Raw genomic sequence first — 5,429 nt, forward strand, 5'->3', positions numbered from 1 at the left:
TGTTTCATCATTGTTACACTGCACCCTAACTGGCTCATCTCCTCCCCATGACCCTTCCGTAAGGGGATGTCCAGTTGCCTACAGATGGGCTTTGGGTTCCCACTCCGCACTCCCCCTCATTTACAATGATATGATTTTTTGTTCTGATGATGCCTGATACCTGAACCCGTCAACACCACGTGATCGCATAGGCTGGTGTGCTTCTTCCTTGTGGGCTTTGTTGCTTCTGAGCTAGATGGCTGCTTGTTTGTCTCTTTCACTAGTCTATGTGCCTTTCATGATTGTCTCTCTGGGGCCTAGCACAGTGCTTGGCATATAGTAATATAGCAAAGAGGTTTAGTGGGTGGGCAGGGGGCGGTGGGGTGGGGTGGGGTGGGGCAGCGATGAATGAATCAATGCTGCCATTTGCCATTTGAGAGCTAAAAGCACTGCTGAGTAAGGCATATGCCAACATATGTTATCTCACTCTCAAGAGCTTCCAAAACCATAAAGTCATTGCCATCGGGTTGATTCCAAGTCATAGTGACCCTGTAGGACAGGGTAGAACTGCTATGGGAATAGAGAGCCTCTTTTTCCTCCTGTGGGGTGGACGGTGGTTTTGAACTGCCAACCTTGGAGTTAGCAGCTGAATGTGTAACCACTATGCCACCAGGGTTCCTCTCAAGAACTTAGATCCCTTCCATTCTTGGAGCTGCTTGATGCTCCACCCTCTGGACCCCACCCCACAAATGAAGGCTGGGGTGCCACTGTATTTCTAGTTCCGTTCCATGGGCAGTACTGGCAAGTTGCTTCTAGGACTGAAAGCCTTATTGAGAAGATTCCAGAATAAGGTGGTGCAATGGATTACATGTGGTGGGCGCCTAGCCACAGGTTTCAAACCCACCACGGATAAGAAATATGGGCTTTCTGCTCACAGACTGACAGTCTCTGAAACCCAAAGGCACAGCTTTACTCTGTTCTATCGGCTTGCTGAGTCAGAATTGACTTAATGGCAGTATGTTTTTATTGTGGTGGTTGTTGTTTGTGAAGTAATAGATCTTAGTTATTAACCACATGATTCATAGTGCAGTCGTAGTTCAGAGGTACAATTCTTGCCGTCTATTTGGGAAACTTGAGTTTGATTCCTGATCAATGAACCCCATGCAAAACTACCACCCATCCATCAGTAGAGGATCGCGTGCTGCTCTAATCCTAAAGTGGTCTTGATGGTGCTTACAGACAAAACTAACTAGGAAATTAGTTGATGAAAACCCTGTGGACCATACTTACCTGGCAGGGGAGATGCCATGATCAAGGAGGTGGTTTCCCCAGGGTGAGGCTTATCGATTGCACTCCAGATATGCTGACCCCTGCAATTTCCCCAAATGTGGGAAACTCGACTGCATAATTTGTGGTAGTGGGAGACTGCGTTTGCACTCTCTCCTGTAACAAAAAAGAAAAAAGAAAAAAAGAAAACCCTGTGGACCACAATAGTTGAATCTATCACTACCATGAGGATACTAGAGGATGAGGCAGTGTTTTGTTCCATGTGCTGGGAGTTACTTACGGCCACTGAATGCCTGCTAACAACCATAAGAACAACAGTTGTTAACGACGCAACTGTAGAAGGTCCTGGGCAAGAGGTGGTGGTGTGAAAACTGTGGGAAAGGTCTGTAATGTCAGGTAGTGTGGGGAGCTCAGGGGCAGGATTCTCAGACCGCAGGTGAGCATAGGTAGTGGAAAGGGAATGGGCTTTGGAGTCAGACAAATCAGGAGAATATATGAGTCCTGCCACTTATCAATCTCCTGGGCCTCAACTGTCCCATCTGTAAAATGGAACTAATAACACTTATTTCAAGGGATTGAGATAATAGTTACATGAAATAAACCATATAAACCAGAATGTGTACATATTGTCTAGCACCAGTCAATGAATAACTCCTGTTGATCCCATTCCTTTGGTTTGGTAATTTGCACAAGGAAAGCAGGCTCTTTTGAATGATGTACTTAATGCGTTTCCTCTGCAGCCTTAGGAAATGTTTTAGGCCTCACCAAGATGCGGGCCTGGTAAACCCTGCTCTTGAGGAGGAGGCTGGAAGACTTTAGGAGAGAAAGGGGAGACACTTTAGCATGTTCAGGAAGCCAGGCAGGACAGGGCATGTAATTTATAGTGCCCCACGAAAACTGGAAATGCAGACTGGCTAGTTCAAAAATGGTTAAAATTGTTAAGAAATTCAAGCAAGTGACAGAAGAGCATAAAAACCAAGCACAGAGCTCTTCTTAAAGGGGTACCGAGTGCATGTGTGCAGAGCCTGCAAGACTCCACAGGCCTCGCACCCATGAAGTCAGCCCTGGTGCCAGGTAAGCTTGCCTTGTAATCCTGAGTCCCAACTTTTATGTAGAAGGACATACGATGACATGAGTAGAACTACAGTTTAACGAGCATAAACCCAAACGACTGCCATTGATTGATTGAGACTCGTAGCAACCTTGGAGGGAAAGGTAGGGTTCCTGAAGCTGTAAATCTTTTTGGACTCAGATAGACACATTTTTATGTCAAGGTGATTTGAACTGCCCACCTTTTGGTTAGCAGCTAAGTGCTTTAACCATTGCACCATGAGGACTCCTTACACACTTTAACTGTGTTCCCCAAATGCAGGTTGATTTTCTTTTCATTATAGGTGAAATAAAATCAGAAATGACACGGAATTGTTTTCTTGAATATACTTGAATACCTTGAACTTATATTCTAACCTAAACCCAAACTGCAGTGAAAGGTCATGTAATAAAGGAAAAGCTCATAAAAACAAATAAGCTTCTATAAGAGAGATTAAGGAGCCCTAGTCGCAGTGGGTGATGTGTTGGACTCCTAAGCACAAAGTCAGCAGTTTGAAGCCACCCATCACTCTACAGGAGAAAGATGAGGCTTTCTACTCAGTAACACGAAAAGTGACTTAAGGGGAGGAAGAGTCAGGGGAAGGGAGTAGAAAGCAAACAATGCCATAGACAGGGGAACAACTAGGGAATTAAAATCAACAATGAGGAGGACATAGAAATTCTAGGGGTGTTGGAGCAACAGCAATATAGCTAAAAGGAAATAGTAAGAGGCAGAAGAAGGGCAAGCATGACGGTGGGACTAGAGTAAGGTAAAAGAAAACAGAGGAAAGATCTAGGAAGCAAAGCTATGGATAGAGGTACAAACATAAATATGCACTTATTTAAATATATTAATTCATAAGATAGAGGTATTGGCATAGGTACACATATTTATATGGCAATGCATTGAGGAAGTGGACAGACTTTGACCTCTGCACAAGACCTCCCTCAACACACAAACACTTTGTTCTAACAACCTGGCATTCTGTGATGCTCACCCCCTTGGCACAATCACTAAAGACAAAATGTTTAGCACTTAATGGCCACTCAATAATATTATTCCCTCACCCTTATCTCCTTCCCTTTCTTCCCAAAGGCTTACTGTAAACAGAATCTCATGGGACTATAATAGTTCCATTATTTCACTGAAAATTATAGACTATCAAGAAACACCCCCATGAAGGTAAAATACCTGGAGATAGAGTCAAGAAACCCAGAATAGATGAACCTCAAGCCAGGAGTAAAGCTGATCCACTCTAAACATTGTCTTTATTTTTCTAGCATTGTCTATATTGTACAAAACCTCATAAAGATGTTCTTCTGATCCACCTTAATATATTCTGTTCCCTCACTAAACATGTCTCCGTGCAATATTGCCGTCTTGTGCATGAGGGTCAAAATGATCAACTTTGAGAACAAAAGAAGAAGAAAGATGGAAAGATATCAACGTATAGACTCTGTTACTTCTTTCCTCCCAAAAATAGATGTCCTGAGTAGATCTAAGCATCCCTGATTTGTTACATGATGAATCCATCAGCTATTCTAAAAGAAAGATCGAAACAAAAGGAAGTAGAAAGATATTCTTTCTCTCATCAGACAATTCTCAGGAATGAGGACAGAAAAGTAATGCTACTTCCATGATCCTCACTTTCCCAAAATGATTGCTGAAGACAAACGTGTGCATAAGCAAATGTGGTGAAGAAAGCTGATGGTGCCTGGCTATCAAAAGATATAGTGTCTGGGGTCTTAAAAGTTTGAAGATAAACAAGCGGCCATCTAGCTGAGAAGCAACAAAGCCCACATGAAAGAAGCACACCAGCCTGTGTGATCACTAGGTGTCAAAGGGCTCAGATATCAGGCATAAAAGAACAAAAAATAATATAATTGTGAATAATGGGGAGGGCGGAGTGGAGACCCAAAGCCCATCTGTTGGCAACTGAACATCCCCTTACAGGGAGGAGACGAGCCAGTCATGGTGCAGTATAGCACCGATGAGACATACAACTTTCCTCTACTTCTTTAATGCTTCCTCCCCCCCACTATCATAATCCCAATTCTACCTTACAAATCTGGCTAGACCAGAGCATATACATGGGTACATAATGAGCTGGAAACACAGGGAATCCAGGACAGATAAACCCCTCAGGACCAATCAAGAACAATCGCAGGAGGGTAAAGGGAAGATGGGGGAGAAAGAGGGAACTGACCACAAAGATCTACATATAGCCCCCTTCCTGGGGACAGACAACAGAAAAGTGGGTGAAGGGAGATGTCGGACAGTGTAAGACATGACAAAATAATTATAAATTATCAAGGGTTCATGAGTCAGGGTGGGGAAGGCAGGGGGGAAATGAGCTGATACTAAGGGCTCAAGAAAATGTTTTGAGAATGATGATGGCAACAAATGTACAAATGTGCTTGACACAATGGATGGATGGGTGGATTGTGATAAGAGTTGTATAAGTCCCAAATAAAATGATTTCAATAAAAATGTAATGCTACAACAAAGTCAGAATACCCCAGAGTACAATAGGATTAGTATTCAAACTGGCCTAAACTTCCCCTACAATTGAAAAATCACACTTATTGATCAGGCACTCAGCCCTGAGGTGTCCCTGTGCATGTACACATTCCATAGAGCTTGGACTGTAAGGGACTGGATGCCAGTGTGACTGTTCTGATCACAGGGATCAGAGGGCAGAAAATAGAAAGGAAGCTGCCAAAGACAAGTTAGTGCACTTGCTAGTTTTGTCTTTGAGCATCGGTTCAGGCTAAGGTTGTTAGCTGATGGGGCACCAAGTCCTGGCCCCAAAGTCTATCTTTGGTATTCCCTGGGGACTTCATTGCCCTGTTCCCCTGGCTGTCTGTTGCACACCCTTAGTGTTTTGCCTCAGTGTGGTGGGCTCCTATCTGGTGCAATTCCTGCACTATGTCTCCAGTGTTGTCCCCCGTAGCACTATGTGTCATCATGGAAGTTGCATCTCGTAGTGGGGCCTGCTCTATGGTCCTCTCTGTGCTTTGGCTGCTCTGAGCAGGAATATCGTCCTCAATGCTTTGTTCATTCAGGTCTTCAT

General features: G+C 43.8%; 1 non-coding gene across 1 annotated transcript; it reads left to right on the forward strand.

Moving 5' to 3' along the window:
- The first annotated feature begins 1,261 nt into the window (after window positions 1-1,261).
- On the forward strand, window positions 1,262-1,425 carry LOC115872508. The gene has a single exon (XR_004047906.1). It is a non-coding gene; the product is annotated as a U1 spliceosomal RNA (small nuclear RNA).
- Window positions 1,426-5,429: the final 4,004 nt, after the last annotated feature.

This window comes from Echinops telfairi, unplaced genomic scaffold (assembly GCF_000313985.2).
Source record: "Echinops telfairi isolate 266 unplaced genomic scaffold, ASM31398v2 ScPeMD7_7424;HRSCAF=8462, whole genome shotgun sequence".
NCBI classification, from domain to species: Eukaryota; Metazoa; Chordata; class Mammalia; order Afrosoricida; family Tenrecidae; genus Echinops; species Echinops telfairi.